Source organism: Prosopis cineraria, unplaced genomic scaffold, assembly GCF_029017545.1.
Source record: "Prosopis cineraria cultivar Desert tree isolate PC_DT_omini unplaced genomic scaffold, ASM2901754v1 PC6, whole genome shotgun sequence".
Lineage (NCBI taxonomy): Eukaryota > Viridiplantae > Streptophyta > Magnoliopsida > Fabales > Fabaceae > Prosopis > Prosopis cineraria.
Genome location: NW_026555337.1, coordinates 12,622,003 through 12,643,287, shown reverse-complemented (window position 1 = coordinate 12,643,287; position 21,285 = coordinate 12,622,003).

Here is a 21,285-nt window from a genome sequence, read left to right as displayed (position 1 = left end):
GGAAGGTTTGCCCTCTCTATTTAAATGAGTTGCTTTGTAAAGTTCTACGAAGTTCACTTGCCATCCATCTTCTTCTTCCTATAAAAAAATATCTCTATTATTGAATGAATAAATAAATATATATATATATATATATATATTTGATACGACAAATTAAAAAAAATATCATATAACCCCTTCTTCTCGCGAAATTGAGAGTTTCACTCATATGATGAATCTTCAAATGACCCTTACTTATAGTATTTTTTCGTGAAATCATCTATAAAAAAATAATTATTATTAATAAATATATTTTATTTTGAGAAAAATTATTCAAAAACAAGATCTTACTTCGGTGTTGGAATTTGCACAATTATCAGTAAATGTTGCCCAATCTTCCCTAGAGACACCACTCGACACAACATTTTTCAATTCTTCTACTGATTTAGTACCATCTTGATTGTTTTTCCACAAATAATATTTTAATTTTTTTCACTTTTCTCCCATTTCTTTTAAAATAAAATTTTTGTATCCAAAATCATCAACCAAAAATAAGCCTGCATAAGATATATAAAATATATTAATTAATGACAATTATGAAAAAAAAACATCACTCTTCTTCTAATTACCTTGACAATATTTTCATAAACATGGTCTTTCATTATGTCAAGAATCTTGCACCAATTAGGATATCTTAATGGAAAATTATTGTAATTAATCACAAGAATTCCTAAAAAACTTGTCAATAGCCCGCCAACATCTCCAATTAGTTGATTAAGTATGTTTCACTCCACATGAATTCTTCCACCATTTTGAAGCAAAAACACATCTTTTACTTTCAAACATTAAGTGAAAGTATTTCCACTTTCATTTGGAAAAAAAATTATTTGAAAAAAAAACAAAAAATGTACATAAAAAATATTGACTTTAAATACTTATAACTGTTACTCTTCCTTTGAAACCTTGTCCACGATGAGTACACCTTTGTCTCTGCATAGATTCTTGTTCCCTTAGCTCCTCTTGATGCATAAATGCCTCCTCTTATTGGATGGGTGTCCCTTCTTGGCTTTGATTTAAATAGTCATTAAGAGCATCAAGCATGACTCTATCATTTGCGAGTGACATTGGGTCAAAAGGCATATCGCTGTACAAACATTTAATATGACACAATCTAATTAGAAAAGATAATTTTGAATATTTCTCACACCCATCATATAATTGCTCTTACCCATCTTGCATCAATTCAAAAAATTCTTTCGTCTCTTCATTCATCCTCTGATTTTGATTTTGTGATGATTCTTCAATTGAAATTAAAGTTTCATTTTCTTGTTACACCCCAAATGCATCACAAACTAATTCATGAATATGATTACTCATCTCATTTCCTTCTCTATTTTCTATGTTAATTGGACCACTGGAAGTAGTTCATCTAAATTCACGTTTTCCACAATGTAAAACTAAACATGTATATTTAGAAGGGAATGGTTTAGCAATTAAATGGTTTCAAACATCCTCTCGAACATTTCATTTCCTAAAATTACACTTAGGACAAGGACAAATAATTTACCCTCAACACCACTGTTTGCAAAAGTAAAATCTAAAAATTCTTCTAAACCATTCATATATTCTCTTGTATTGCGAAGTTTAGATATCCAAAATTTATTCATTTTTTGTATAAAATAATAAAACAATTACATAAAACTTTAACATACTTTTTATTATTAAAATAAACGTAAATAACATAAATAAAAATTTCAACATGCATATCATAAATTTAACCACATTACATAAATTTAATTTAAACATTAATATAATATTTAAATCATTCTATATAGAAAAAAAATTAAACCTAGTAAATCACGTCATATTTCATCCATAAAATTTAATTTATTCAATTTATAGATATCAAATTCAAAATAAAAATAAACTCATAAATATCATCCATAAAATTTTATATAATTTAAAATGAAATATAAAATAAAATAAAAAATAAATTACCTCAAATGAGAAAAGCAATGAAAGTGAATAGAACAGCAAAAATGAAGAGTGAAATATCAAATTGATGATTGAAAGAACTTTTTTAAATCCCTAAAAATATATAATAAAATATAATAAATATAAAAATATATATAAAAATAAACAAGAAAAAGAAGAAGAAGAAGAGACACACTTGTAATGCATTGCATAAATGTGAAACTTTCAAAAGGGGCGGGAGAATTTATAAGGCTTTTGAGCCACGTTTTTGCAAAAAAAGTGGCTCCGAGCCATGTTTTTCAAAAAAATATAGTTTCTATCGGTGTCAATACCTGTTACCCACTATTTTTTCTTTCAAAAAATTAAATTAATCATGGTTTAAGAAAAACTGTGACAAAAAACCGTCGCTATTACTACCATATTTTGTAGTGTCATTCCTTATATTTTTAATCATTTAAATATTAGACATTAAATTTTAAAAAATAAAATTGTAAATATTAAAATTACGCTAAAATTTATGACTAATATTTTAAATTACTAAACTATTTTAATCTTTATAAATATTATAAATATTAAAATTTTAAAATATTTTAATAGTTTAATATTTTATTTTTTAAAATATAGAAACTAATATTTAAATAATTAAAATTATAAGGACTGAATTGTAAGAGGTAAAGTTCATGAACTGAATTCTAATCAATTTAAAGTTATAAAGCCCAAGTGATAATCAGTTAAAGTTCAAATATTATTATAATTGAGTTAAAATTATAAGGATCAAATAAATAATTTTTTTTATTTATTTTGTCAAACGTGAAACGATTTTTCTTTTGATGTTTCCATTTTAATTTGCCTTATGAGGGATATCGTTTGGGGGTGCACGCTAAGTTTGATAGCTAAGTCATCAGCTCCAAGTAAAAGGGATTAATGACAGCCTACGTGAGTGTACTTCATTAAAAAAACAAAAAACAAAAAAAAAAACCTAAGAAGAAGAAGAAAAATTGCATACTTTTTATATATGAAAAAAAGGAAAATACACCAAATAATTTGTTAAAGTCCAAGGGAAATTAAGTAACCATCTTATCAAGTGTTGAACTTGTTGATAAGGATGCCCTTGGTCCGAGCATGAGAGAAAAACAAGAGATCAAAAAACCGGTCAATAATTGATTGAACCAGTCTCGAATTGATCACTACTTTTTTTATTTTTTAAAAATTTTAATCCATGCTTCTAAGTTACAATTTATGATTAAATGTAACAAATAAGCATGAAAAAAGTGAAGAAAAATGAATAAACATGACACAAATATGCAAATATGTATGTATTCTAAAACTATAAGTTATAAATTATGAAATAAGTAAATAAATTCTGGATGAATTTGGCCAAAGAAACAAAATAAAGTTTGGATGAAGATATGTAATGGAGTATTGATCAATGTTGCCTTCTTTACTGTCATTGGATTTAATTATTCATTTTTATTATTATGGATGATTTTTTCTTTTTATTTTAAGCATATGTTATTTAGAATATATTAATTTATTTATAATCAATTTGACTACGATTTAATCATAATCTGACCATTCAACTATGATTTAGTATCTCAATCAATTTTGCCTGATCTAATTTTCAGAACCATATTGAAAAATTGTTTATCTTCTCATGTTGACTTTTTTTTTTTGGCTGGAGGCCACATGGAATTGCTTCCAACAGTTACTCACAAGTCACAATCTCCACCTAATGCAAACATATTTGTGAAAATAATAAGAAGTCGTGCGCCAAAAAAAAAAAGTTGAGTAAGCAAAGGTCCATTATCAAAGAGTCCAATATTCTTCACTCATTTCATGTCATGGAGTGGGAGTATGTTTTCATGATGTAAAATGCAGTGTCGTTTTTAATTTATTAAGGTTGGCCCTTCATCATAGTGAATTTTCATTTTTTTTATATAGTTATAATTATTGTGAATGGTAGTGTCCATAATACGAGATGAGATTGTAATAACCTCATCTCACATCCTGTCATGTTAGTGATCAAGACAAGACAGAATTAGGACATCTTAATAAAAACAAACAAAAGGTAAAAGCGAGGTTTGGATAACAATATTTATTAAATTACATAATTTAAAATTAATTATATAATAACTACAAATGACTTCTGGACTACAACTATAACAATTACAGAATTATTGTGTCGGGCAATTCAAGTGAGCTTATGGTTATGTAAAAAGAAAATAAAAAAAAATACTCTGAATCTCACTAAATAAATCAAGTATTAAAATTAAACATTGATAATATATATATATATATATATATATATATAAGGGATGAAATGTCCTCATGATAATCTTAAGTTCTATCACATTCCAGACATATTTCATCACGTCCCACAAAGTTTCAACCCTTTTTTTTTTTCATCTGAGATAGACCAGTCCTTACACTAACACTCCTAACTAACTATTATGATAATCAATATGATTTGATTCTCTAGACAAATAATTTTCAAAGTGTCTTGTGTGAACCTCTAAGAAAATGAAAATCTATAACAAGTCTTTTTTTGACTTATGATATGCATAACCTCCTTCTAGGCAATAATAACATTTCGTTACTTATTTGTCTATCTTAGATGAAATTGCTCTGGTTAATTATTTCGAACCGAAATGCTCATAATTACATTAATTACATTTTTATTTGTGATAAGGTGTTTGGGTAAATGGCGTAAAAAAACAAAAGAAGCTTCACACAACCTCTGGATGGTGTGAAGCTGACTCACTAGCAACCATCAACCCTTCCTTTTTTTTATATTATCTTTTGTTTTTTGTGTGGATAATAAAATAATATTAGGTAAAACTTTGTTCATCCTTGATTTCTAAAGCATGCCAACCTTTCATTTGGAGTTAATCCTTATATGTTCCCTTCAATTCTATTTATAAAACGTTTTTAATTAAATCACGTAAGTTAAAAAAATTGGTTAAAATCAGTTAAGAGAATAATTTTTTCAAAAAGTTTTATAGAAATTCCAAATTACCTTATTTCAAAATTATTAGATATACCTTTAAATGTTAAAGTTAAACATGCCACCTAAATGAACTAATTGAATATATGTAAATATTTTTTGAAAATAACTTATCAATACTGGATCAAGTTTTATATGGTATTTTATATTAAGAAAAGGAGGAAGTATGTTTCTCACACACACATATACATATATTTGATCAATATATATATATATATAGCTATAACTATATGAAACATTTTATGATAGGAGAAATTCTTGTATATATGGATCTGATGCATCACGTCATTCCTGTTTCATCTAATAAAAATATGACATTCAGATGATATTAAATATAAATTAAGTATGCCATTAATGATAGTAAAGAAAGAAGAAACAAGAAATTAAATATATTTTCTATTATATAAATAAAAGTAAGTAAAAATAATAAGATATAAAATTTTAGTTAATTGAATTGATGTAATTTTATTAAATGGAATATGGATGGCGTGATGCTGGTCCGTGCAAAAATTTCTCATATAATCATTGTCAATGGGTGAAAATAAAGATAACTTCTCCCTCATTTTCTATTCCTTTTTTAAAATTTGAATATATGACGATAACTTCAAGCTTTTTTGTTTTAAAAATTGTAATCACTTTTTTCGTTGATCATATGATATTTTTTATGGATGTTTTTTTTTTTCCGTGGCCACTGGCTGATAGTTTAACTTATCAAGCATCAATCTCAAAATCAATACTTTACTCATAATTTCTTATATTCTCTTAATGTTAGGGAGATCTGCCTATTTTATATTATATTTCTTAAGATTATTATCAATGGTCTCTTATAAATGTTGAAATTACAGATCTGCCCCTTATGGGAAGCAAGTAATTATGTCGAATTAATGAGTAATAATTTAGTATATTCTAGTTTAATGAGATTTGACTAGAAATCAACGATTAATTTTCGGTTGAATATAAACCAAGACGTATATCTCCACATCAATGTGTAATACTCCATCATGATAATTCTCTTCATTATGAGATGAGCTTAATTATAACCATTGTTTTGGAAACTGGAATGGAACTTGCTAATCAAAATGACCCGGTCCAACGTTGGACCAATCTAATAATTGAACTGAATTGATCAGAGTTGACCAATATGGTTTTGAGAAAATCGAATTTGACCTGAAAACCAAAGTGGATCAACCTAGTTCAAAGCAAAAAAAAAAAAGTAAGTTAAGTTTTTAAAATTTGCGTTTTCTCTTTTCTAATCTCTAATTCTCTTTTATATTCTCTTATATCATCTCTTATCTCTCCTCTATAGCCCAAGCTCAATCTCTGACCTCTCCTCCATCCTCTGCCTCTAGCTCTAACGATCCAGCCTTTGACATCGAAATCAAAAGCTTGTGAGTCAAGACATGATGGTGTGCCTTCAACTCCAGCATTTTGCTTTGAAATTGCAAGCTTGTGCCAATATACCTTTGCCTCCAGCGAGCTTGTGCCAACATGCCTCTACCTCCAGCTCTAGTAATGCAAGTGTCTAGCCTTTAGCATCAAGATCAAAAGTACCATCAACAAATTAATATTTTATTTATATATTTGTGTATATAAATATTATTTTTATTTAATTTTTATATTACAGGTTCAACTGCCGATGTAACCAATTGAACATAAAAACCGCGACTTGTTGCTCTTTCCAATTTGATGTCCAGTCTAGGTTTTAAATCACTGCTTATAACAATTATTAAAATTTCCCTTTCTACAATGGCTTATAGTATTGGTGTGGTTGGTTAGAGCGAACATTTCTTCTTAGCATTAGTTCTTTTCTCCATCTCTCAATCTTGAAGGTGCATTTGTTGCGGACATTAGAAAAGATTGGGATGACTCTAACCTGAACTCTTTTATGTTTCACATATTTGTTTACATGGTTATTTCCTTCCGTAAGGTCCTCTCCAAATTATTTAAGTTTTTTCTTTTCCTAAATGGTGCTTTTATGTTCTCTGGGCTCTAGCTAATTAAATAACTTTATAACTATCTTATTACCCTTTGTATAATGAACTTGTTTAATTTGAGAATAATTTTACAGAAATTTAAAAGAATTAATTAATTTTAATAGAATTTTTTATTGTGCAATATTATCTTAAAAAAAGTCCTTAAAATAAGTCCAGGAGGAAGTGCTAATTATTTAAAATGAAAAAAAGGAATATTAATAGCTTGCTTAGGGAGACAAACAGTTAATGTATAGGAACAAAAAGATAGAAAAACAGCATCACGTAAAGGTAATAAAACACTTAAAGTAAACAAGAAAAAGCATTCACTTGACTTCCTATTAATGTAAATATGCACAAAATATGAAGGATAATTTTGGCAATTCATTTTTCACTCATCTATTATGCTAAAAGACATATGTGTCCTTTTCTTATATTCTATCTGGTCCCATTTATAAATTACTTTCAGCCTATTTTGCTGGAATTAAAGAAAACCTTAAATTTCATTAACTTTATCTTAAAATTTAATAAGTTTTTACTTTTATCCTTAATAGATATTCTTAAATTTCATTACTAATATTTTTATTTAAAACATTTAATAAGAAAATAAATGTAAAAAAAAAGCAATGAGAATAAATAAGTGTTTTATAAATAGAATTAAATTTTTTTTTCTTTTCTTTCTATACTATAAACACGATAAGAGGAGTATAGCCTATTCCTTTGAAGTAAATGGATGAAGCATACGAAACAAAATATGACAAGTGATTCTCTATCACATTTTCGTTTCCAATACGCTACCAGACACGGCTTTATCCAAATCATCATTGCCTCTCACCAGAAGCACTTCAGAGTTCAAAGTACCACACTTTCGTATTTCAATTTAGTTACTGGTAATAACAATGATTAATGATTAGCTAATTAAGGTAAGTGTACAACCAAAATAACTAGATAATAATTTAAATCAAACAAACTACAATTGTCATAAACTACATTCAACATGTTGAACTAATCATACATTGGATTTTTGCTCATCTATCATTGTCAATAATAGTGAAATTAATACTATCAAATATTCCCTCTAAATCATAATATATATTATTGGTAATTAATTTATAGTTTAAAAAAAGTTAGGTGTAATCTTGGTCTTTTTTAAAAAAATTTATATCTTTTTAATTTATATCCTCATTAAACATTTTATATAAGCACCTTAATCATGATAATTGAAATTTCAAAATATTTTTTTTTCAAAAAATAGTTAATAAATAAAATGAAGGTATAGTTAAAAAAATAATTATAAAAACTATATAATACCCTATATTTTGGAGGAAACAAAAGTTTTAGAAAATATGCTATATTGTGGTTTGAAAGGAGTAATTTAGACTTTCCTATTATTAGTGAAAAGTACTTGCACCTTATTAAAAAAAATTAGAGGATAAATAAACCTATTGAATATTAGAATATTAGGTCCACTTTGATTGTGCTCTCATTTTTTAAAAAAAAAACTATTCTGTAATATGATTTTAAAAATTATTTTTCAAAACAAAACAAAAAGAAAACTCTTGATAATGCTAATTGAAAAATAATTTTAAAATTAAAAATTGGCTGCTAGTAATGGTTGTTAGCGATTAATGGTGGTAAATTATGATAGTAATTATTATTTTTTTGCTTAAAAATAAAAAAACCTCTTTTTTGGCAAACAGAAGCCAAACAAGTCCTTTTTTTTTGGGTAAAGTAGTCAATTATATTATATGAAAAGATTAGTCCATAAAATAGTCACACACACAGAGAAACCAACTGACCGAAAAGTTAATCTGAAAATGCACAAAGACACCAACCCAATAGAAAGAAGGCCAGCAATATTTTTCTACACAGCTTGAATGTTAGAAAAAATATGCATAATTTTTCAAAAATTTTCAAATTCACTCACCTTAAATCTCATGCACTGAAAGGAAGAAAAATGACTCGAAAGGGGGATTGTCAAAACACATACAAACAAACTAATACACAAGGAGATCATGCTAATATTAGTTTTCTGATTATGCCCAATTAATTCATCACAAAATAAAATCAAATCTAATAAAACAAATATTAATGAATACTGTAAGTACTTACTCATACAGGATCATGCTAATATTAGTTTTTTTGGGATTTGTCTTGAAATTGCAGGTTGTCACGGGATATACATACATATATAGTTAATAATGATGATGATGATGATTAGATGACATAATTAACACAAATATGCATCCTCTCTGCATTTTTATATTTCAAATCAGAAATTGTTGTTGGAGTGTAATGATTAGTGCATGAATTGATTAAAAGAGTTTGATTAGTGAAGGAAAAATCATTATGAAAATTAAATACCAAAATATGACAAAATGGAAGAATCTGCCAAGTCAACTAATTACCCAAATTTAGTTAGTTCCTTGTCTCGCAATCTTCTACTTCTTCTTCTTCCTTCTATCTGCCTTACCCTCTAATTAATGATGATCATTAAGAAATTGGAAGGTCAACAACCCTTGAGTTGTCTCTGCTTTTATTAACTTCTCAAAATCTTGACGCTGATCTCTCATTGCTTTATATATATATATATATATATATATATATAATTGTCAACACAAGTAAACAAACAAACAAACAAGGCCTTAGGTGGTTGTAGTTGTCATTGTTTCTAATCCCACCCACATGACCTGTCCCAACCAATAATGCCTCTGTATTTTGATATTTCTTATCTTTCATGGAATAAAGCCTTTGAGTTAGTTTTCTCTATGCTTTTTTTTTTTTTTTTGGGGCTTTGTAGAAATAATGCACATTTGATTACAAATGTCAGCATGATTGGTAACGATACAAATCATGTCCTATGAGAATATCAGTTTAAATCTCAACTCTCATAGTAAAAGATTTTACTAATTGGTAATTTATAAATATTTTAAAATTCATGTCCTATAAAAGTAAGTTTGGCCTTTATGCCTAACGTAAGGTCATAGGTAATTTGTAAACATATTTTTTTAATTTTTTATTGATATCCTTCAATTAGAGACTATTTTATTCAAAGTATAGTTGATCATTAAATGCAGGTATCTATCCGAATGAAGATTTAAACCTTAATTAGTCATGTTGTATAGTATCTTATAAATACTTTTTAAGTTATAATCTTTAAAAGTAAGAAGAGAATGGTATTGTTTTTGTCACATTTAATTTCTTTATATCTATTCACATGTTTGTCTCTTCTATTTTAAACACAATTCACAATATTTTTATTTCATTATGATTATTTTTTTTCTTTTTTACTTTCCTTTTTCTTTTTTTAATATCTCTTTTACTCTTTAGAAGCACTTTATAAATATGGCATCTTAAAATTTTTAACTCCCATTGAAATTTGCCTTCTACATTACTGCTCTGAATTTAGCTCCACCCAAAATATAAATTATTAATTAAACTGCAAGAGAGTCATACTCTAATTATAAAAAGTTTTAATTAATTCAATTATTTTAAAAAAAATGAATCCAAGGTCCACCAGTATTTTTTTAGAAATTTGTCTTTTATGCAAATAGCCACAATACCATTATATTCAGTCTACTGTTTTTTTTTTTAAGAAAGAGATTTTATTTTATATAATAGCCATATGAATAATTGAAAAGCATGAACCCTAATAACAACTCATTGATAAAAAACAACTTATCAATTTTTTTTTATTATATGAAAGAAATGTGCCAACCTTCATTTGTACGAAATAAAAGGCTTTGTCAGATTTATGGATCAATGTTTTGAGAATTATTAAGGAAAAAAAAAGACAGAGAAAGGAAATTAGAGAGACAACTGGCGTCCACATGGGAAGTGGGGATCAAAGTAAAAGAAAAATGGCAGGGAATGAAAACACTAGGCATGTGAAAAGAAAAGCTAAAAATTATTGGTCACACTCTGGCGAAAAAAGAAAAATTGGTCACAATATTCATACAATTTTTTAATTTAGTCCTTGAAATTAAAAAAAAAATTCAAACCCCTCCCTGTAATTTTCCACCTTATTTAAGTTTTTTTTTTTACCAACACCTCATTTAAGTTATTTCTTATATTTTTTTGGCCAAAGTTCATAATCCAACCCAATTTATGATTTGGCAAAATGTTATTGATGCGTGGATTCCGTAGCAAGCATGGTATTGCATATTCCAAGAACTTCATGTCATTTACAGTGACATGTCCATGGTTGAAGCTTTATTTTTATTTTTAAATTAATATATGAAGGTGAGGTAATTTTTTTTTAAATTATGTGTTAACATAATTAGAAATTTAAATAACAAATTTGAAAAATTATGCAATCTTTATCCAACATTAAGTCATGGCAATGAGGATTGGTCTTAAAAAACATGGTTAATTTATGAAATGTGGGTTTATGAACTTAAACCCCATATATCAAGCTCATAAGAGCAGGACAATTTTTATTGATAGCTCTACTTGTGCTACAAAATTTTATTGAAAATTGTTTGGTTTTTATTCTGAAAAAATTTAAATTAATTTTAGCTCTCCATTTCATATAGTTTTGGAAAAATATCAATTGAAGACTGTTGGAACAAATTTATATCAGTTGAGGATTTATATCAGTCGATGATTACTTGTTGTTAAAATTTAAATTGATATTTGTTGATTCAAATTAATCTTTTATCAATAAGTATTCATTTAAATTTTAATAATAACTTATACTAATTAACAATAGTATTTTCAAGCTTTTTTTCATTTATAATTTGACAATCAACTTTTGATTAATATAATTTTTTTCTGGTGATCTTTCGTTGCTATTTTTCCCTATAGTTTTTCATTTCTGCCCCATCGTATGTTGGTCCTTGGTTTTGTCTTTGGTCATCTATACTCTCTTTTCTTGTCTTAATTATTATAGGGTAAAATTTTAAAGTCTTCAAGCATGAAATACCAATAGGATAAAAAAAATTTAATAGTTAGGGTTTTTTTTAATATTATCCCACCTTGATTATATCAAGTAATAATTCCAAGATAAACTTTATTGCAGTAATTAATTTTTGTAAAAGGAAAATTTGGAAAGTCAAAAATTTTTACAAGTTCAATAATATTAACTGCCATGTGTGAAATTAGTCAATTTTGTCTTAAAAAATATACTACCACTCAACAACAATAATTATATTTTGAAAAATAATATGATAAAAAATTGATAAAGAGGATGTAAATGCATCGGAATGATAAAATAATTACCGTATTACTTAATTTGATAGCATATTTTCAATATTATGATTGAATGGAGCGTAAATGACGCAAGATACATCATATATGTACTACTTTTTAAAAACAAATTAAAGAATAAATTTCGACTTGAAATTTTAGGCAACCGGCCACAAAGACAATTACAAGCGACATTTTACAACTGAGCTTTTTATTTGATATTTGAGATAAAATATATGGGAAAGCTTGATATATTTTACTTTTTTTTATAATTGATTTTTTAAAATTTAAGAATTTTATAATTTATCATTAATTTGAACTACTTTTTTAATCTTTATAATTGAGCCCTTCAGTTTTTATATTTAACCTTTTAGGATTTGTAAACCAACTACGACTATATTGCTCCGGCCTGCAAAAAAAAAAAAAAATACTACTATAATGCACACCATTTGAGGGAATTTTTGAGCTTGTTTAAACTTATTTTTATTTTATGATTTTGAGAATTATTTTGTATAATATGAAAAAGAAATATGTATTTTTTTTTCATTTTTGAATGGAGGGAGTAAAAGATATTTCTATTTTTTTATTCTTTAAAATAATATTTAATTTTTTCATTCTCCTAAATATTTTGTTAAAACATGTTATCAAACATTTTTTTTAGTTTTTTTTAGAGAATAGAATGTTGTTCCTAAAATAGGTTGTCAAATAGGCATTTTCTCTATTCCTTCGATAACATCCAAATCGGATAAAGAGAATTTTTATTTATTTGTGTGTGTGTGTTTTTGAAAATCTCCCTTGCCACTTACTCAGAAATTTTGGGTTTTGAATTTTTTATTTGAAGATTAAAATTTTCTTAAATTACAAGATTAAAAAAAGTTGCCCCATCATGCATTCATGCCAGACATGCATCTTTCATTGGGGATGGGTCCTGTTTTAGCTTCTTAAATTTTGAATTTCAATTTTTTTATTTTAAGATTAAAATTTTCATTTGAGATCTTCAATTAAAATCTTCTTGGGAGTATAATTTTCTAATTTAATATTAATATCAATATATTTACTTTATAACATTAAATTATAAGATTAAAAAGAAGTGCACGATCATGCATTCATCCCAGACATTCATCACTTTTGCTTTTGCTTTCCAACAAACAAAAGTGACTCGCTCTGCATGCAAGTCACGGGATGTTGAGACATCGTTTAAACTGGGTGGGCCCAGGTATGTGAATTTTGTGAAGTATGAAAACTAAAAGGAGAATGACGATAAAATTTTAAAAGAAAAAAATTAATATCATTTAGTTCTTAATAATTTTTAAAAAATAAATTATAAATATTAATTTAAATAGTTGAAAATAGAGATTGAAAATGTAAATTAAGATATACATTTAAATTTTTAATGTCTTATTTATAATTAAAATTCCAGAATTTATTACTATTTTTTAAAAACTATATAATCGCAATTCTCTCAAAAATAAATTATATTCTCCATAACCTATAACTGTTGTATTTTTGTACTGGTGGTATTGATTATTTGAACATTTTTTAAATAAAAATACCCATTTCAAAATATTAGTCTAATTATATTCTCTCTCCCTCATTTCTTGAGGGTTGGATTTTAAGAATATAAAACATTTTAGTATTATAAGATATAATTAATATATATTTTTTAAGTTCTCATAATAAATGAAGTATTTTATATTTATTTTTAAGTAAAATATCTTATTAAATAAAAGTAAATATGAAAAGATGATGTTAATTTAAAACAATTAAGTAATTTATAAGAATGAGATTTAATTAAAAATGTCATGCATTTTTTAATATAGAGAGTAACTTAATATTAAATCAAATCATTTTTTTGCCAGCAATACTAATAAATAAAACTGAGTTTAACTTAAAAATATTAACTTCAAAATTCAAAAAGCATAAAGATAAAGCCACAGCTTTGTTCAACACTTTTTGAGCATGGTATTGGCTTCCAGTTTCGTTGATGAACAGCATGACGTGGCTTCTAGAAATCGATCAATATGTAAAATATACCATAAAAAATTTAAATTAGAAAGCATCTAGCACCTCCACTTCAATGCCAATTTATCAATATCAATTAACATACATATATAAAAAAATTATTACATTAGAATACCATAGTATATTAAATAGGGTAAATAGGCAAGTTATTTCTTAAATTTTGAATGTAATTATACTACGGATTTTAAATTTATTAATTATATAAATTGTTCGTTCAAATTTTTTAGAAGCAGTACAATATAGCCCTTGTCTATTAAAAAAACTAACTTTAACAATTAATTAAACAGAAAATAATAAAAAATGTACCTTAAAAATTACAAAAAAGGATCAAAAAATATTTTTTATATTTTTTTTCAATCTTTGTCTGTAAACTTTGTGTCCTTTATGGTAATTTTTTTTGTCATTTTTCAGGTTTTTTTATCTTTTTCTAGTTAATTAATTGTTAAAGTTAACTTTTATTAACTGTAAAAATTAAATTATATCGTTTTTTAAAATTAAAGAAATAAATTGTACAGTAAATAAATTCAAGATTTATTATGCTACTTGGCTTAAGATTTAGAAGATAAACTGTTCATTAATCCTATTAGGAATTCCTTCCTCTTGTTCCAAGCATAGTCCCTTCGATTTTAATTACGGTATAAAGTTTTATAGTTCTATCTGAAATTCTGAATGTAAATATATGGTAGAGATGCAATAGTAGTTAAAGTTTTTATAACATTGTCCTTTTTTAATTGTGCCAAATTGTAACTGATAGATAAACCTTATCATAGTCATTAATTTTAATGAATTGTAAAATTGAAAGATCAAATATTTTTCACAAATTTAAAGATATTAACTAAATTCATCTATACTCGATAAGTTGATTAACTTTTCCATATAATTAAAATTTAGAAAGTAAGTCACTTCTAATTACCTTATTGAAAAAAGTTAACTCATTAATATTATCTAAAAAAATTTTAAAAATAAATTCTAATTTATCTACATTTTTATATAATTATTTGATTAGGTTAAATTTGAGTATTATCATATTCTATTAAGATAATTCTTTTAAAGGCATTTTCAATATTTAGAAGCACTTGGATTTAAAATCTTATGCTTGAGCGGTTATAACCCCTTCCACTGGAATCAATACGTGGTAGTTCTAATTTATCCATATAAAAATGCATCATTTTTAGAAATATTTTTTTCCTTATAAGTTACATGCAACTTCCTACCTAACCTATAAAAAATTGCTAAAGGGTAAAATTAAAAGAAAATGATTCATATTAATAAAAGTTAGTTCAATTGATAAAAATTTAACTCATAATTTATAAGATAGTCTGTGATTGAATTGAGCTGCTAATATGAGGATTGACCCTAGTGAGTTTCAAGATCCAACTCACCTTAACTTTTATTTTTTTATAAAAAATAAAGATTTATAGTTCATATTTTTATGCAAAGTAACTTATTTATATATAAAAAAAAGACCATAATTTTTTTTAACAGAGAAGCTTTTATATAGGACTAGAGTCAGGCGGAATTAGTGCGTAAATGGAACTCACGTTCATTCAAATTCTATCAATAATAATAATAAAAAAGAGAGATGACACATTTTTTTTAAAAAAAATATGATCCAAGGGGTTTTTTTTACCAAAAAAAAAGAGAAAATGTAATCTAAGGAGTTTTTATATAAAAGAAGCACCATAAAAATATAAAATTTCATTGCACTTTTTTGTTACCTAACTAAAAATAAGATTTCATGAAAAAAAGCATAATTATCCTTAATAAACTTTAATAATTGAATGGGCTGATTCTAATTACATATAATTAGTTATTAAAATCCAAATAAATATTTTTTTATATAGGATCAATATTTATACAATTAAATCTACGCTGTCACTTATAGTCATTTGTTAATTTTGAATTAGTTGTTGTTAATTAACTATGTATAATTACTAGTTAAAACATGAATGCTTGTTTATATAGGATCAATATATGTACAATTAAATTTATGCTATCAATTATAATCATTTATTAATTTTGAATGAATTATTATTAATTATGTAAAGTTATTCGTTAAAATCTATATTGATACTTGTTTATATAAAATCACTTGTACAATTATATAAACACGCGTTATTTATTTTTTGCAGCTTGTTTATTTTCAGATAAGTAGTTATTAATTATGCATAATTATATATTAAAATCTAAATATATATTTATTAATGTATTTATAAAATTTTATTTTTAGACATGCATCGATGGAGTGAAATTTTAGATTTTTAAGATATTTTTTAATGCAACAACTCTAAAAAATTCTGTGTCTTTTTTTTATTTTTTTTTGGGTGGGGGCATGAAATTAAATGGAAAGGCTCAAGAAGGGCGTGAGTATCATAACCGAAGTCCCGAGCTCATGCAGACATTCATTAATGCAGAACCCATGTTTCTGCCACATGCACACATCCCTTTGTTTCGGCTTCCATTGTACGTACCGTAGCATTTATGATTCATCAGCCTTCACCTGCGCTGCTCACGCTTCCCAATTAATGTTTCTTTTTTATCTGACCATCCATTTATGAGAAACTGACATTCAAGATCCTGGTCTTCGAAACGACTCGCTGTCTTCACATGTCTTCCCTCTCTTCCTATTTACTAAATATTTTACGTCTTCTCGGGTAAAAAAAAATTGGTTAAAAATTTAATTCTTAAATTCTTTTTATATTTTTTCAAACATATTTTAAAATACAAAAAAATATAATATTTAATTTATTTAAAATAATATTAAATATAATAAAGTAAATGTATAATTAAAACAATATATAATACTTACTAATATTCTATATTTTGAATGAAACAACATTTTAAAAAAAAATCTTTTATCATAATTTAGAAAGAGTATATTATAAGTCAGTCACTAAATTATTATTATATTTTTATTATTTATTAAATATTGGTGAAAAAAATATATTATTACATTATATATATTTAATAAAGATAGAATTAAAAATTTATTAAATTTTAAGAGTTAATGAGTTTTAATTTTTTTTTATTTTAATAAAACATATTAAAAATGACGTATTTCGATCCTCATCCTATATATAAGTTGCCTTCCGAAAGTAATTCATGATTCTTTTTATAATCATTTTGCATAAAAACTGAATCATTAATTATTTTTTTAATTTTACCCTTTCATCATTTTTAATGAGTAGATAATAAAAAGTTACACAATAGAGAAAATTATTTTTAAAAATTACTTATTTAATAAGGATAAATTAAAAAATTTTTTTCTTTTAGATAATATTAATAATTTAACTATCATTCTTTAATTTTGATAAAGCAGCTGCAAGAGACTTATAAATAAGATTAATGTGAGTATAAATGAAATTAGAGGAAGATGTAAATTTTAACCAACTCACATAGTTTAAAAAATTGGTTAAACATAATAGTTACTCCCTTTGGATCATAATATAAGACATTGATAACTACTTTTTAATTTTTAAAGAAGTGAGGTAAAATTTTAATCTTTTAAAAATATATATATCCTTTTAATTATACTCTCATTATGTATATTATTTATGTGCCTTAGTCATGACAATTGAAATTTCAAGATATTATTTTTCAAAAAATAAGTAATAAATAAAGTAGGGATATAATTAAAAATAATAATTATAAAAACTATCTAATGTTTTATATTTTGGACTAAATAAAATTTATAAAAGATGTCCTATATTGTAATTTAAAGGAAATATGGTAAAATTAAAAAATTTAGACTAAAACACTCTTGCATTTAATCTTTTAACATGTGAAAGAATTGAGGCCCCGTTTAGGATTATTGAATAGTTTTTTATGAAATTTGAATTGAAATTAAAATTAAAATCAAATTAAATTTTAAAAATATTTTTGGTATGTAAAAAAAAAATTTGATGGAATCCTAGTACTATTTTTGTTTGGTATATAAGATATAGAAATAGAATTATACTTAAAAGACAAAAATATTCCTAAAAATTAAAATGTATTAAAAGCATAACTATGATTTAATTTTTCATATACTATTTAATATATAAATGAAATATTATATAGATGATAGATATTAAAAATAAGTAAAATATTTTATAAAAAAACTATAAATATATTAATTATTATATGTATATATATATAATTTATATATATTTGAGAGAATAATGAATGAAAGCACAAGAGCTCGGCATTTTGAATTGTCCCTTTCGCCACCAAGCTCAATTCTTCCAGTATTAACTACAAATGAGCAAGGGTATAATCATCTTTTTAATTTTTTTATGATGATAAAATTATTTTTAAAGTTACAATTCTATATAATTGCTCCAGCTTTCATAGCTCCTCCCAAATAATCTAATTCAATCCTTTATCCTTGAACTAAGATTCTTGAGAATTCAAATTAATATGTAACGAATATAACTATTTCATGATTCTAGCCCTGATTCTTTTTCTAGTTTTATGATTGCACTCTACTAAACATTGCATGAGTGTCTTGTGAGAATGAATTCTAATTTTATAAGGGACAATTTAGAGAAAATGTGATAATTGTTTTTGGAATTTTGTAATTTTGTTTATAAAAAAATAAAACAGTTTCTTCCACAATAAAATACGGATTGAGTACAATGAAAACTTATAGTCTTAATGGGGTAAGATTACTTGTAAATCATGAAAACTAAGTCGTAAATACTAGTAAAAAGAAGTATTTTTTGGCTGAAAGTTAAGAGAAACATGATGTTCAATACATTTAGGCCTTGTTTAGTATACAAGTCTCAATTTAAAAAGATTAAAATTGAGATTAGGATTGGAACTAGAATTAAAAGTGGGGATGAGATTTTAAAATTATGTTTGTTATGGAGTAATATTTATGAGGAATACTTCCTTTTATTTTATTTTATAATTAAATATAAATTATGAAAGATTATAATATCTCTTGAAATAATAATAATAATAATAATAAAAAGCTTAGAAGCCCCTTAGGAGAAACCGCTGGTTCTAATGCAATTTGAGTTGTTCTTTATGCGCGTCTTTTTTTTGTTAATTCCTAAGCTTCTTACTGTTTGCATTCATGGCAGATTGCTGCTATTCTTTGTGCACGACATACTCTCTCGCCTCCCTCTTGCAAGGACAAAGCCAGGTCCTCCTTTTGCTTATTGTACAACTGCTAAGTCCAAAATGCATTGGAACTCATTGCACTTTAAGGATAAGTACAGTGACTTCATCTAGCAAATCAAATCCCATCCCACCAAGGTTGACACTGGTAGAAGAGAGGCTTGGGTCATCAATCACTCTTCTTCTTCTCTCATCTTTGATCTCCTTCTCCCTTCAGCTTTGGCAATGGTGCTGGAGGACGACGTCGACATCGATGGATGAGAGGACGACATTGGCGGATGAGAAGGGCATTGACATTGGCATTGCTTAGTCTAAAAGTACATTGACTGAGTGAGTGAGGATTGAGGGAGAAAGACAATGGGTGAGAAGTGAGGGCAATTTGGTTTGAAAATAATCAAACTCAAGATTAATTTTTTAATATTAAAAGGTGGTGGTATTGAGTAATTTCAGTTAAGTGAGATTGGGATTATGATTGAATTTTTTATTTTTCATTTTCTTATATCAAACATGAAAAGGTGGGATTATTCAATTTCACTACCAATCCCACACTTTCAATTCTTCCTACCAAACAGGGCCTTAATATGATGAAATGGAGTTTATAGATAGGCAAAAATGATATTTTTTTGATTTTATGTATAAGATAGAGAGAGGAGATTTCTATTTTTTTGTTTTATTTATAAATACTATATTAAATTTTCATTGTAAATTCTTTCATTTCACCTTTGTTAAATATTAGAGAAAAAAATATATTATCAAAGTATGCATATTTAATAGAAATAAAGTTAAAAAATAATTAAATTTTTAATAGAGTTAATAAATTTTTAATTTTTTTAATTTTAATAAAACATATTAAAGTAGTTTATAAATAAAAGCTGATGAATATCTTAAACGAAATTTATTAATACTTTTTTTATTGTACATCAGCGTCTTTTAATGGAAAATAATCCTATTCGTACGTGCACACTTTTCTAGTGAACAGTCGAATCATCATCCATACTTTTCTACTTTGAACATCAATCTATTTATAACTACTCTCTCTATTTTTTATTATAAAAACATTATCACTTTTTATTTAGTATTTTTTGTAAATAAAATCATCCATTTCAACAACTATTTTTTATATATTTTTAAATCACCCTCATAATTTATATTAATAAAAAATAATTATATAAAATATTTTTAATTCTTTAAAATGTAGTTATTGTTTTTTTAAAAAATTATTTTATTAAAAATTAAATTTAATTAAAAATATTTTATATTTTTAAATATAAAGAGAATATATATATATTCAATCAATGTCAAATTTTAAAATTTTTTTAATTGAAAATTCTTAATTCCTAGTTATTATTTTTTTAAAAAATATTTTTATTAAATAAATAGTTTTATATTTATTTTAAGATAAAATATTTTATCAAATAAGAATAAATATAAAAAAATAAAATTAATTTAAAAATAAAAAATTATTTTATTAAGGATTAAATTTAATTAAAAATATTTTATATTTTTAAATATAAAGAGAATATATATATTCAATTAATGTCAAATTTTAAAATTTTTTTAATTAAAAATTCTTAATTCCTTTTGACGAAGAAATATGTAAAAATAAATGTCATACACACACACACACATATCATGTAAATGTCTAATTTTGTTCCCAGAAAAAGATTGAAATGTCGGGGTTGTTAAGTAGAAAGGATTTTTCATTTTACCCCTCATGCAATGTCTAATCAAATGTCCTGCGTCCCTACAACAGCTTAAGTACTCAAACCGAGAGATAGTACCTATCCAATGAGGTCCTAAATAAAGACTATTCTCACATTCCAAGCTAGCAAACGGACAAAAAGCAATCAGACATGTTAAAGTAAAAGTAAAGCATTTCAACGCACCCCACCACTCCCACCCTTTGCTTTTAGCTCGGGATGTGGACGGGGCCAGACCAGACCAATCATATTCATCATATCAGATATTGTAAAACTTCGATATCCGATAGACGCCCCATATCGAGTTAAAGGGACTTAATAGAAACCCAGACTAAGACTCAGAGCA